Source organism: Bos javanicus, chromosome 7, assembly GCF_032452875.1.
Source record: "Bos javanicus breed banteng chromosome 7, ARS-OSU_banteng_1.0, whole genome shotgun sequence".
Lineage (NCBI taxonomy): Eukaryota > Metazoa > Chordata > Mammalia > Artiodactyla > Bovidae > Bos > Bos javanicus.
In genome coordinates this window covers 91920407-91936017 of record NC_083874.1, presented here as the reverse complement: position 1 = coordinate 91936017, position 15611 = coordinate 91920407, and the positions used below count along the sequence as shown (strand labels likewise).

At 37.5% G+C, this 15611-nt stretch overlaps 1 long non-coding RNA gene across 1 annotated transcript in view; it reads left to right on the top strand.

Moving 5' to 3' along the window:
- LOC133251669 (uncharacterized) overlaps positions 1-15191 on the top strand; it is a 127455-nt gene extending 112264 nt beyond the window's left edge. Inside the window, exon 3 of the long non-coding RNA XR_009737724.1 lies at positions 14143-15191. This is a non-coding gene — a long non-coding RNA (uncharacterized LOC133251669). The remainder of the gene's footprint in view (positions 1-14142) is intronic.
- The last annotated feature ends 420 nt before the right edge of the window (positions 15192-15611 follow it).

Genomic DNA, 15611 nt, shown 5'->3' with positions numbered 1-15611 from the left:
GTCTATTAAGTCACTAGAAATTATATATGGTCATTAAACTCAAACTTCCTATCTTTCTGAAAGGCAGTAGCTGAGACTCTGCACACCCCAAATTTCCTCTGCCCATCACAGCTCCTGGAACCGATAGCCAAACCCACAGGCTGACCCAGAGTGAGAGCCTTTCAGGCTATGTGTTTTTGAAAACTTGGAAATACTGAATTATGTTTATGAGATTCATTTCCCAACTGCTCCAAAGCTTATAAAATATTAGTATTTACAATACCCCGGAACAACAAACACAGCATGAAGGCAGCTGCCTCATCAGAGACTGAGCCACAATGATCTCAGACATTTGTCTGTTTATCATGGGTTGGATTTCCTTGGCAAAGAGTTCAATAAGGATGATGAGCAAACCCATCCAACACTTTGCTCAGCCTTGCAATGAAAATTGTCCCTCACCTCACCCCAAACACTTAGACCTTCTATTTGGTACGCCCGTTGTCTCTAAGTGGAAGTGTGAAAAATAGCGATGTGGAGCTGAGATCAAATGAAGTCAGGCCTTTGATTGAATGCAAACTGAGAGATGTTTTGAAGGGAACAGAGATATTTTTCCTTTGGCCAATGTAAGCAGTATCTACAATTAAATCTCAAAAGGAGCAGATGTATGCTTACAAGAGAGATTTGAAAGAAAAATCATTAGGAATTATTATGCTTTAGCTATCTAAAAACAAACTTGTTCCTGTGAAATATATGAGTTATTAACTCTGGCAACACTTAAGCTTTTTTCCTCCCATATGTGATTATACAGTATCCTGTTTTTAAGTATATTATGCATTTGAATTTATCCAACAAGTTCTCTTCCCTAAATAAAAATTCAGTAATCCAGAAGCAGCTTGATGATAATGCAATCACTGTGAATTACTCAGCTAGCAAAGGATTTTATTTTTCTATATCAAACAAACAAATGAAGCACTTCACTTTGTGCCTTTCACCTAGTAAGTACTGAATAAAATGTCTGAATGAATGAAATAGATGAGAAGATAGAACTAGTCTAATAAGAGACTATTTCTAGCTAATGCTACATGGTTCCTTCTTTGATATCTAAAGAATCATGTTTTAACCACTTCAAAAGGAACATTTTATTTTTGTTTTAACCACTAAAGTAATTCCACAGTGCAACTGCTTGCCCACAAAGAACCCTGGATAAAAGAGTGTCCACCTGAAATGAATGTACAGCCAAAAATGTAATAAAAAATAAAAAATCCTGGTGTGTCTGAGAGTTCATTAAGTCCTCCGTGTGATAGACATTACCCTGAAAAATAAAATGGAGTGTCTCTCTCCTCTCTCTAGATTGAGTTTATTCTGGCCAAAAAACACATACCAGAGGTTTTCTAATTTCCTTATTGGTGAGTTCATTGTGAGTGGCCACAACAGTTGGCCGAGGTCAGCAAGTCAGGACCGCAATGCTTTAAGACTCTTGGGGGTTGTAATTTTTATATCAAAATGCATGTTATTCAGGGTGGTTTCCCCCCCAAGCTGTTGTTAAGCAGACAGTATGCTGACCACCCAGTGAATGAGACCAGGGTGGGTAGAAGTAGAGAAACTATTTGATGTGATTCAAAAGGAAAAAAATGTAAGATTCTTGGGGAAGATTCTATTCTGGCAGAAGGCCATGAAATACTTGTCTTAAACAACTAGTCTTATTTTGTACTCTAGATTATAAACCTACCTCCTATGAGCAGTTTTTAAAAGTTGAGACAGAATAGAAGATAGCACTGACGTGCTGTAGGAAGAAGATATGTATTAAAGTCAAGTTCATAGGGTAAACAAAATAGATGACTCTAATCTCTTAGTTATTTTTAACTATCCTGTTTTTATATCCTGTTTTGACTAATACCAAAAAGTCCATGAAGAATTTAATATTAATTGAATAAACCTTAAGTGAGCTATTCTACCCTAATAATTTTATGAAACTGGAGTTATAGAACTGATTTGTGTAAATAGACTATCAAATAGAATTACCATTTCTAAATATTAGAAGTAATAAAAGGGTGGAATAATACTATGATTTTATGGTTTTGTTTTACTCACAGCTGAATCAGTAGGTCTTTTCTTTGTGATTAATTTAAATCTTAATTAATCCTTGACTAATAAGTAAATATAATTTAGTTTATTAGAGTGCCACTGATAATAGAAATATTATGTTATGTTAGAATGTAAGAGTAAGGAGATTAGGAAAACAGGCTTATTTATAACTATATTCCTAGTATCTACTACAGTATTCGCAAACTAAACATTAGATAAACCATTTGCTGAATAAATGCACCTAAATCAGTAATTTGCTTGACCAAAGAGACAAACAATCTACAACAAAGCAAACTACAACAAATCATAGAAAAACAAGACTCTTAAGACAGAACCTAGAAATGTGAATGTTTTAGTAAATTTCCCAGTGAGTCTGATGATTGTTTAATTTTGGTAAACACCAACTGTATACAGGTTGACACCATGTATTAGAAATGACTAAATGATCATATAGACATGGAATTCAATTTTTTAAAAAAGAATTTGAATGTCTTTAAAAGAGGTGCACTCAGTCTGGTTAATTAAAATTTCTGTATTCCTCTCTACCATTGCACGCAAATTCCATTTTACTCATTTTCTTTACCTTTCTGGCAACTTAAGACATATGAGTTACCAATCTCTAGATTATAGATTCTTGTGACTCAGTCTTCATCGACTCTCAATCTATATTAAGTGAATGATGCAGTGTACTGCTCTTATTTCTGCCTGCTGGTAAGATTTTCCTGAACACAGTCCTTTAGACAAGTTCCAAGTGGGAATGGAGTGGAATGGTAGTCCATTTTTGGCTACCACCAAGGTATAGAGATCTCTTCAAGAAAATTATTGATACCAAGAGAACATTTCATGCAAAGATGGGCTCGATAAAGGACAGAAATGGTATGGACCTAACAGAAGCAGAAGATATTAAGAAGAGGTGGCAAGAATACACAGAAAAACTGTACAAAAAGATCTTCACAACCCAGATAATCACGATGGTGTGATCACTCACCTAGAGCCAGACATCCTGGAATATGAAGTCAAGTGGGCCTTAGAAAGCATCACTACAAACAAAGCTAGTGGAGGTGATGGAATTCCAGTGGAGCTATTTCAAATCCTGAAAGATGATGCTGTGAAAGTGCTGCACTCAATATGCCAGCAAATTTGGAAAACTCAGCAATGGCTACAGGGCTAGAAAAGGTCAGTTTTCATTCCAATCCCAAAGAAGGGCAATGCCAAAGAATGCTCAAACTACCTCACAATTGCACTCATCTCACACGCTAGTAAAGTAATGCTCAAAATTCTCCAAGCCAGGCTTCAGCAATATGTGAACCGTGAACTTCCAGATGTTCAAGCTGGTTTTAGAAAAGGCAGAGAAACCAGAGATCAAATTGCCAACATCTGCTGGATCATGGAAAAAGCAAGAGAGTTCCAGAAAAACATCTATTTCTGCTTTATTGACTATGCCAAAGCCTTTGACTGTGTGGGTCACAATAAATTGTGGAAAATTCTGAAAGAGATGGGAATACCAGACCACCTGACCTGCCTCTTGAGAAACCTATATGCAGGTCAGGAAGCAACAGTTAGAACTGGACATGGAACAACAGACTGGTTTCAAATAGGAAAAGGAGTATGTCAAGGCTGTATATTGTCACCCGGCTTATTTAACTTATATACACAGTACATCATGAGAAACGCTGGACTGGAAGAAGCACAAGCTGGAATCAAGATTGCTGGGAGAAATATTAATAACCTCAGATATGCAGATGACACCACCCTTAAGGCAGAAAGTGAAGAGGAACTAAGGACCCTCTTGATGAAAGTGAAAGTGGAGAGTGAAAAAGTTGGCTTAAAACTCAACATTCAGAAAACGAAGATCATGGCATCTGGTCCCATCACTTCATGGGAAATAGATGGGGAAGCAGTGGAAACAGTGTCAGACTTTAGTTTTTTGGGCTCCAAAATCACTGCAGATGGTGATTGCAGCCATGAAATTAAAAGATGCTTACTCCTTGAAAGGAAAGTTGTGACCAACCCAGATAGCATATTAAAAAGCAGAGACATTACTTTACCAACAAAGATCCATCTAGTCAAGGCTACAGTTTTTCCAGTGGTCATGTATGGATGTGAGAGCCTTCACAGAAGGCTGAGTGCTGAAGAATTGATGCTTTTGAACTGTGGTGTTGGAGAAGACTCTTGGGAGTCCCTTGGACTGCAAGGAGATCCAACCAGTCCATTCTAAGGGAGATCAGTCCTGGGTGTTCATCGGAAGGACTGATGCTAAAGATGAAAGTCCAATCCTTGGCCACCTCATACGAAGAGTTGACTCATTGGAAAAGACCCTGATGCTGGGAGGGATTGCGGGCAGGAGGAGAAGGGGATGACAGAGAATGAGATGGCTGGATGGAATCACCAACTCGAAAGACATGAGTTTGAGTAAACTCCGGGAGTTGGTGATGGACAGGGAGACCTGGCGTGCTGCGATTCATGGGGTCACAAAAAGTCGGACACGACTGAGTGACTGAACTGAACTGAAGGTATCTGAAAAGGCTCAAGTTCCTTTCTCAGTTATGTGGTTGTAGGGACCTCCCCATCCCTCCAACAGGCCATAGTTACTTGAGTGAGAATTGATAGTATGATCCAGAATAAAGTGCTCGGGCATAAAGTTGGCCAGAGCCCACCCATAGCCAGTCATGCAATGGGTGCTGGGACAAGACAGAGGTGAGGCAGAGAGGACCTGTAGTGGTGCATACGAGGTGCCAGATATATCCTGTGTTTCTACAGTGACTGATTCATAGCAAATACAATAGGATACTTGTGGATTTATCACCTGAGGCATGAAACCACCAACACTGATGAAGAAAGCTGACTATTCTGAGAAGTTAAGGGAGGTGAATCTTAGAAACCTTTTAAATGGAAAGAGATGAAATTAAAATTGGTGTAGTAGATCAGAAGGGATTGCTTAAAGGATGGGTTTTAGGCAAAAGCAGACTTAAGAGCTATAGTGAGAGTGAGCAAGTATGCCTGAGAGAATAAAGAGGGATGGTAACTGCAGCCATGAGATTAAAAGATGCTTACTCCTTGGAAGGAAAGTTATGTCCAACCTAGATAGCATATTCAAAAGCAGAGACATTACTTTGCCAACAAAGGTCTGTTTAGTCAAGGCTATGGTTTTTCCTGTGGTCATGTATGGATGTGAGAGTTGGACTGTGAAGAAGGCTGAGCGCCGAAGAATTGATGCTTTTGAACTGTGGTGTTGGAGAAGACTCTTGAGAGTCCCTTGGACTGCAAGGAGATCCAACCAGTCCATTCTGAAGGAGATCAGCCCTGGGATTTCTTTGGAAGGAATGATGCTAAAGCTGAAACTCCAGTACTTTGGCCACCTCATGTGAAGAGTTGACTCGTTGGAAAAGACTGTGATGCTGGGAGGGATTGGGGGCAGGAGGAGAAGGGGACGGCAGAGGATGAGATGGCTGGGTGGCATCACTGACTCAATGGACATGAGTCTGAGTGAACTCCGGGAGTTGGTGAGGGACAGGGAGGTCTGGTGTGCTGCGATTCATGGGGTCGCAAAGAGTCAGACACGACTGAGCGACTGAACTGAACTGAACTTAACTGAATGGAGTAAAAGATAAGTCAGGAAACTGACAAGGTTTGAAGCATCATGTGAACACTTATAATAGCTGGGAGCCTAAAGGCCACCCACTCCAGTATTCTGACCTGGAGAATTCCATGGGACTGTAGTCCATGCAGTCACAAAGAGTTGGACATGACTGAGCGACTTTCACTTTCACTTCTTTTTTTGGAAGATGTGTGCCGTTGGGTTGGTTAATTTTTTCTGTCAAATGGACTTGGCTAAGGGATACTCAGGTGACCAATAAAATACTATTTCTGGGTGTGCCTGTGAGAATGTTTTCAGAAGAGATGAGCACTGGAATCAGAGCCTGAGTAAGGAAGATTCCCCTTCCCAATGTGGGTGGGCATCATTCAATTGGTTAAGGACCCAAACAGAACAAAGCTGGAGGAAGGGCAGATTCTCTGTCTTTAATTCACCTGAATGTCCATTGTCTCCTGTCCTTAGACATTGGAGCTCCTTGTTCTCAGGATCTCCTGATCCTGAAACTTAGAAGAGTAGACCCCTTTTAGACCAGGAATTACATCATCAGTTCTGCTGGTCCTCAGGGCTTCCAACTTGGACCAAATTACACCACCAGCTTTCCTAGTTGTCCAGCTTGCTGACAGCAGATTGTGGGTTCTTAGCATCCATAAACATGTGAGCCCATTTCTATAATAAAGACCTTCTTATATGTACCTACCTATCTATCTATCTATCTATTGTATTGATTCTGTTTTTCTGGAGAACCCTAATATAGGAGTGCAGAGAGTACTGACATTTTTAAGACTGCTAATTTGAAGAGGACTAATTTGCAGCAGTTCTTATGGGGTGCAAGTGCAAGCTGTTGCAGTGTGAGCTGTGAACTTGAAATATAGTGATGGGTGTTTTAATCCTATCTTTGCCACCTACAGCATTTTTCCTTAGCTGCAAATGTGAGAGATGAAATAGGTCTTTGAGGCTCTTTCAGGCTTGAACATTATACAGTTATGATTGCAAATTGGAGCCCTAAGATTCTGTGACTATCAGAGACAGGCATCCCCAAATCCTGACAAAGAGATAGTCTCACAAGGTGTGGGGGTGTGGGCAGTGCTATGTAAACCATAAAGCAAGATGATTGAACATGCAGAGGGATGTCATAGCTAAATGATCAGCTAGCAAAGATATGATGGAGAAGATCTTACAGGGTGTAGGGAAGAACCATAAGATGTGATATTTAATATGGTCTAGATAGGGATGTCAGTGAGGCTTTCCATTGGACAGGAATGAAAGAGAAAGTGAAGAACAGCAGGTGGATTTTGGTGATACATGTAGATGTATCTGGTAGCTAGATATGTATCAGTAGATAAAATTGTCTAAAATTTTAATCCAAGTATCTTAAGTTGGAGTCACATGAAATTCCTTTACAGATGAGTTGTATGATGTGAAGTTACAGGAAATTCTGGAAAGATAGTTGAGTAGTGAAATGTAAACAACAACAACAAAAGCCTCCAAGCCCTTGGGTGATTGAGGGAATTGTACTATGTTACTGAAGAGAGAAAGAACACGGAAGAGTAAGAGTTACTCTTGCTAATGTTGAAATGACTTGGCAAAAATCATTGTTTCATAAAGAGATTTTTATTATTGACATAAAATATGATACAGGGAAAAATTTAGGCAGGTTTTAATTAAACATTTCAACATGCAAATTAAAAATAGCACAACTAGACCCTTGCTTTTACTATTTCCCAAACTCCTATTATATTGACAGCAGGAGAAATTCTAACTATTCTATCGTGGAACTGACCTATTTATCACCAGAAACGGTCTTTACTTTGTGTTTAATAGAACGACTAGCTTTCCTGTCACATTATCTAGTCTAAGTCCTTTCCTTTGTTATATTTTTTTGAGCAATACGGTGTTTGTGTATGAATTCAGGTTAGATCGGATTAAATCAGAGGATGATTTAAAAATTGTTTTGTTCAAAAAATGTGTCGATGGTGGGTTAGCAGGTATCTTCAGTATGCAAATATTCTGAGTTTTATCAAGATAAGGTGGATTCCAGCACACACGTGCTTCTACCTATAGAATATTATTAATAAAAATACAGTCATGTTGTCTTAGGTCCACTCTCTTTATCAAGACACTCAATTTTCTTTACTTCACTATAATGGCCCTGAAATACTTTCTCTAAGACTAAGGTTAAGGTGAAGGATACCGATGTGACACCACACTATAATGCTGTAGGTTTAATAATATGGATCAACTTCCATGCTACTATTATCCATATGGGAAATTGCAAAGAAAATAGAAATATGACTTTCATTAGATTTGTAAAATATACTGAAATTAAACAGGATAGTTTATCTATCACTTTATTTATCATTCTGGAGAAAGAAATGTGCCAATCATCCCACTATATATATTTCCATATAAAACTGAATACTCCTAAGAAATTCACATCTACAGTTTGTTGGACAATGGAAAAATTTCTCAAAGTGATCTATTGTTTTTAACTGGCTCTTCTCTTCCTACAATTATGGCATATTATAAATAGTCTCAAAGAGTCTAGTTACAATGTTTATTTGTTTAATCGCATGTCAAATTGAAGGTTAGTTTGACCCATATTAAAAAATAGTAGAAAAATAAAAAAGAAGATATTGGTGATATGCAGCGTTTAATTCGATTTTGGAGAAAACAGTCAACTCTCTTTCTGTAGGATACAGCTGAAAATGGCAAAAGGTCACATAAATATACAGTGCCGTATCATGCTCAGGTTAATAAAAACATCTATATGCAGGGTAGTGAACACGAGGAAAGTTATGGAAAACATTTCTCACCCAAGGACAGTGTACCAGATGTGCTAAGACTTAGGGGAGCAATCAGAGGTGACCAAGTCTCTGTAGCAGGTCTTATTAAGTTGGACTGTGACCCAGCTCCTTCAACTTATTAAGCTGTCGAGGACTTCAGTGATTAAAACCAAAGAAAGGTCAGAAACCAACCTTCAGAATGTCCCTGAACTGAAATTTTCTTACAGGCACTAGTCCCTCATGGAGATACTTCTCTTAATACATGGATTTGTAAAAATTAAATATTTTAACTGGATTTACCCAGAGCTTGAGGGAAATTTAGTAGATGATTCTTCTTCAAGATGTAACATACCAGTTCCAAAGCTTTAACTAACATCTCAAGGAATATCCTTAGAGGGTAATTTTGCATGTCATCAGAACTGAGAACTGAGGAAGGATTTCATGGGGACCTTCACATGTTCAGTTAGATCCTAGAAGACAAGTAAGAATTGTGATTATAGACAGAGATGTTTTAAAATCTTACAATGAATATATAGAATTTAAAATTAAAGTTAGCATTTATTGATAGTTTAACGCTGCCCAAAGTCATATGTGACATATTAGTAAAGAATCTGCCTGTCAGTTCAAGGGATGTAAGAGACGGGATTTGATCCCTGGGTTTGGAAGGTCCCTTGGAGTAAGAAATGGCAACCCGCTCCAATATTCTTGCCTGGAAAATTCAATGGACAGAGGAGCTTGGTGGGTTACAGTCCATGGGGTGGAAAAGAGTCCAGCATGACTGAGTGACTGAGCACACACACACACCCGTAAGTCATATTCTAGGCTTTAAATATTGTTTGGATTTAGATAACTTTTCTTTGTCCTGGGCCCTTCCTCTCTTTCTCCAAATGTATCTCTCCATTATATGCAGATAAACCAACCCTGAATCTAGTCATATGTAAATGTAGAGGAACAGGGGTGTCAGGTATCCAAGATGTTAAACTTCACCATTCCTGTTGTGTTGGAGTTTAAGCAGAAGTCTCAATTCGATAAGCCCCAAAACACTTCTTCAGGAAGCAAACTGCTGTACTCTCTCTGTAGCAGATGCTGAACCGGTTCTACAAGCTGTAGCCTATTGCTTGGCTCATCAATTTCCCTGATGATGACTCATGGTATTAACAATGGTGGTATAACTAGCTGAGCACATCAGAAATTCCAAATTCAATGTAGCTTATTCCACAAGCTCCAAATCTTACTTTAAAACTATACTTCGATATGAACAATACAATTTTCATGAAGGTGAAGGATTTAATAGATAAAACTATGGATTTACTATTGTTTCTTAAAATATTTTTGAGCACTTTTGTTTTCTATTCAAAAAAGAAAATTATTTTTTTACTGGTATAATCTATACTTTTCTTTTTCAATGAGATTTTACATATTAAAAATTTGATTCATATTCTATTTCTTACACTTCTTAATTTCCTGCCTTTCTAATATGCTTAACATAAAGAATAGTCTAGAGTTTTGGAATACAAATACTTGAACGTTAACTCTTACAGCTTGTGCATGTGAGAAAACTACATAGACGGCAATGCCCATGTCTTTGTAGAGACATAAATCACAGGTCACTTTTCAGATTCCTACATGTTCTTTCTTGATCAACATGCTGCCTTCTCTGTACTGTTTTCTCCTCTACTTTCTGACTTCATTGAAAATCCTGCAAGTTTGAAGAGTTGACTCTCTGGGAGGGGAATCTCGACCAGTGGGAAAAGAAAGGAGTCAGGTACATCAATTCCTTCTGTTTTCTTTCTCTTCCCCATGGACTCTTCAAGACTCATTTTCTTTTTGCAAAACTTACAGTTCTGAGTGGGCTTCCCTGGTGACTCAGCAGTAAAGAATTTGCCTGCCAATGTAGGAGATGTAGGAAACACAGGTTCAATCCTTTGGTTGGGAAGATCCCCTGGAGGAGGGCATAGCAATCCACTCCAGTATTCTTCCCTGGGAAATCTCCTTAACAGAGGAGCCTGGCAGGCTTTAGTCTGTGGGGTTGCAAAGAATTGGACACAACTTCGTGAGCAAACAACAACAGTAATGGTTCTGAGTGCCAGGTGAGACAAGGACAGGGCAACCCATCATGTGTCTTTATGGCTCCTTGTTAAGCAGAAACCATGTAATACATATTAGCACACAGTTTTCACCTTTCTTAGCTTTGTTTCACTTTTTTTTCTCACCTTCACCATCAGGGTTAACACCTCTGTTAACACCTTAACCTTGCCCCATTCTCTGCTTCCTAGAAGAATCTGTTAAGACACTGCATTTGGGGTGAATTGTTTCAGTATGTGTAGACTTGGGCAATCAGCATTCTGGGAAAAAGCTTTGGTAATAAATCTGTCCCTGTGACTGTTTCGATAAACTATATATACATATGGATCTGCAGTTTAGGAAATCATTGGAAATTATTTCTTCACAGACCTAAAATTGTAATAGGAAAGATGACTGTCAAAGCTAAGTGTAATGTTGTAGTGGTAATCCCAAAAACTCTGTCAATGAGTTAACCTCTGTCTGGTCCAAAGAAAAGTTCCTGGCTTCAATTCTTTGTATCTAAGATTGTGTAGCACAGTCCAGATTGCATCAGCATTGTTTCTGACCCAGTGGATGATCTTACATATATTATCTGAGACTCAGTGAGCAACCCAAGCCTTGTGTGATTAAAAGTGGGTTTAATCTGGATATTACTAGATTGGGCTATGTTATGTCTGAAAATCTTGGCATTCATTTCAGCAGCTGTCATAGATGGACTTGAGAGGACCATGGTGACTCAAGTGTGGCTATGTAGAGTGAAGTGAATGTGGTGAGAACTTGGCCTTTTATACTGAATTCAGAAATGAAAATGGACATTGACAGTGAGATTTGGAAGAAAGTCTATACTTTGGTTGATGAAAGTGCCTATGAGGTGTTAGAAGAGAAAGGATACATAAACTTTACCACTGATGTTATATGTCACTTATTCAATCGAATCCATATTTAAAACAACATCCATGTTCATTTACTATCAATAATAGTGAAAGATAAATGACATTGAGAATAAATTCTTCTGAGCCTTTCTTGTTCTCTGAGCTCAAGGATTCAGTTCAGTTCAGTTCAGTAGCTCAGTCATGTCTGACTCTGCCACGCCATGGACTGCAGCAGGCCAGGCTTCCCTGTCCTTCACCAACTCCCGGAGCTTGCTCAAACTCATGCCCATCAAGTTGGTGATGCCATCCAACCATCTCGTCCTCTGTTGTCCCCTTTTCCTCCTGCCTTCAATCTTTTCCAGCATCGGGGTCTTTTCAAATGAGTCAGTTCTTTGCATCAGGTGGCCAAAGTTTTGGAACTTTAGCCTCAGCATCAGTCCTTCCAAAGGATATTCAGGACTGATTTCCTTTAGGATTGACTGGTTGGATGTCCTTGCAGATCCAGACTCTCTCAAGAGTCTTCTCCAACACCACAGTTCAAAAGCATCAGTTCGGCACTCAGCTTTCTTTATGGTCCAACTCTCACATCCATACATGACTACTGGAAAACCTATAGCTCTAACTGTATGTATTTTTTCATCAAAATAATGTTTCTGCTTTTTTTTCTTTGCTCAAGGATTACCTTTTGTTATTATCAAGAGCCTGAGAGTAAATACATTTTGATATGCAGAAATATCTATAAACAACTATGATATCTGACTCTAAGCTGAGGAAATGTCACAGCTCTACTAATGTGACTGAACATTCAGTTTTTATCCATATTGATGGACATAGTTTACTGTTTCATGCTGAAGCAAGAATTTGGGCCCACAGTAACCAAGGACATGAATAAAATACTTGTATTTTAACCTATTAAAAAATTAAAGCAACCCAACGTGCCAAAAAAGAAATAAAACAGTATAAAAATTATATGGTTTAACCTAAAACTAAACAGAAATAAGTATGATGATGGATTTTTTCTAATGAAACAATTAGACTACACATATCAGACAGCATTCCCATTCATAATACATCCTTTGTAGTCTTAATAGCTAAATTCTGGCTTTTTTAAAAAAATAAATCAATTGGCAATTAAAAATATTATCGACTTTGAAAATTATAAAATTAATTTTCACTGTAGATCTTATAAGTATAAAGAAAAACAAATTAAAGAAAACAATTTGCAGCATCCAGGGAGGGTCATTGCTAACTTGAGTATGTTTGTGCCCCTATATATTTTATATATATTTATATAAATACATACTTCCAAATTAAGATAATGCTATGTAGGCAGTATTTTTTTGTCATCAATTTTCTGTATATTTCTTCAAATCTTTTCAAATTCTTTGAAAACACAGTTTTTAGTGGTTTCATATCATTATCCTATATGGATGAAGCATACCTTACTTATTAGCCCACTTGTGTTCACTTTACTATTAATATTACGGAGAACTCTGTACTGAGGATCCATATACATGCTCTTTTTTTGTGACTCTTCTATTCCTTCCTAAGAAGTAGAATTATTGGGTCAAAGAGCATACACAATTAAAATTCTTTCAATCAGATCAGTCGCTAAGTCGTGATGGACTCTTTGCGACCCCATGAATTGCAGCACGCCAGGCCTCCCTGTCCATCACCAACTCCCGGAGTTCACGGAGACTCACGTCCATCGAGTCAGTGATGCCATCCAGCCATCTCATCCTCTGTTGTCCCCTTCTCCTCCTGCCCCTATTCCCTCCCAGCATCATTCTTTCAATACTTATTACCAAATTTATAAAAACTGGAGGTCAAAATGCTATCCTATGTATTTCTATTTATGTTTTTGACTATTCAATGAAGTTTAATTTTTTATGATCAGTTTGTATATATTATTTATATCTTACTCTTTCACTATTTTCTATAGCAAGATTTTGTGCACTGGGTTATAAGATCTCTTTACATATTAAGGATTCTTAAAATGTGTGTTCCAGACACAAGGTAAAGATGAAAAACAAATGACTTACTTTCACAAACTTATTTTAGAACTCTCAGACAGAAAATACATAGACAAGGAAACAGACATTTGTTTGTTTCACCAAAGATATTTCTTTGCATCTGATATTTTAGATAGCAATAAGGGTAGTGGAATAGAATGACACCTTAGCTAAAGTGATCAGAGCATGGTAAGGTTCTCCAGTTTCCCAAATCTTTAAGCACATATTATTTTACAGTTTTCCTTACTTAGTCTTGTCCACTTCTTGTCTAATTTCCTTCTTTGTATTTTATATTTTTGTTGTTATAATGCAAAAGTGAACTCATCCATAATGTTTCCTAACTGACTATAGCTGGTGACTAACTGTTTTAATTATGATGTCTGTGAGTTGAGCCATGGTGCCAGTGTTAGCATCAAAGTGAGCTAATTACTACAGATGCTACTCAAAATTTCCTGGGATTGAGCCCCCAGAATTCTCTTCCTCTAACAACCTGAGCTCACATTCAGTGTATAAGTATCAGAGTTAGAATATTTGGTGATGACCAAAAAATTTAGCCTTTTAAAAAATATGTATGTCTCTTGGTAGCTTGTCTTTAAGTTGTATTATAAAATTTACCATTTATCAAACACCTTAATTTGTGTGTATTTCATGTAATCAAGATTCAGAAACTTTAAAAAAGTATTTATACATTCTAAAAGCCCACTTAATATTTCTCAAGTTGTATTACAATTTTTGAATTTATTTTCTTACAGATTTTCATTTGAAGAAGAAGACAAAGCTGATTATTATGACTGGATAATGTTGAATGAGACTGGGATGCTCTCTCTGTTTCCTGACTCCACACTTGACCAGGGACATTGTGAATGAATGCATGAAGAGGATTGAGTGACTGTTCTGGTGGGAACAATTCTCAGCAATGATCTCTCTTCCTATCTTGCTTAGTTTGACCTGTGTATTTCCATGGCACTAATTACCAAGTGGGAGTCTTGACAGATCACATTAGTCCAGGGAGAATACAAGAGTCAAGGAGAAGCTTTCTCATATGATTCTCCTAAAGGTCTGCCTAGGGTTTGTCTGCAGGTAAAAGTTTTGAACTTTTTTTCTCCTAGGTATTCGAAATCTCAGCTACAAATTTACATGAGTATTACTCACTGATATTGCTTCATGTAATTATTGTTTCCTACTAAATTTGGAGACTTTTTGAGTGCTTTGTGTTTTGGGATCAATCCCTTAGGCTTGTTATATTTTTCTACGGGCTTCACTGAAAAAAATGTTTAAGTTATGAGGGCAAAAGAATATTATACCATTAATTTCTTCTTTCCTTATACACAGAGATACCAGTTCAGGGTGAGAATGAATGCTTACCTTCCAATAACCATCCCCAAATCATCACTACATCCTCCCCCACTCTTTGCCTCATCCTTATATAAGTCACTTCCTTCTATATGTTCCCACATCAGCTCACACTTGACTATCATTGTGCTGAGCACCATTACTTAAAATTATTTATTTATTGATATATGACTTTTCTTTACTGAATTATAACTCCACAAAGTAGGAAACTGGTCTTATTTTTCTTTGCATCTTCTTCAAACTTCTGGAAGGACAGGTATATGGTAATTGCCTATTGAATGAATCAATAATCCATTGAATGATCATTTCATTTTGTTCACACATTACTTTTGAAGTTGATCAACACCAGTGTCTGCCAAATGCTTTTGTAAACTATTTTAATTCTATATCGAGTTACTAAAACTTCAACAATATTTGGTTAAAAAATAAAATTGGTGTTTTCCCTCTGTGTCTCTTCAACTTACAGAGTAAATTCCTGTTTGGTTTGATGAGTAAGTGTATTTAGACATTTATCTGGCACACTTGAATAAGTTCTTCTGAGATGATAGATCAGTGTACTGTTTTTAAAGTAATAATATAGCATGTGGAATTTAGTCTGACAGTTTCTAGCAGTAGCAACAGCTAACACTTATATAGTGTTTTACATGCCAGGCTAGTAGCTAACTTAAAAGCACTTGCCAGGCATGATTTAAGAATTTACATGTATTAATTTGTTTATCCCTCTTGATAGTAGTATGGGGTTGATATTAAAATTGAAAAGTATTCCCATTTTACAGATAATAAAACTGAAGTCAGGGAGAAGTTAAATGAAGTGTCCAAGATTATGTAGGTAGTAAGTGGTAGAGTTAATATTAGAACCTAGACCCTC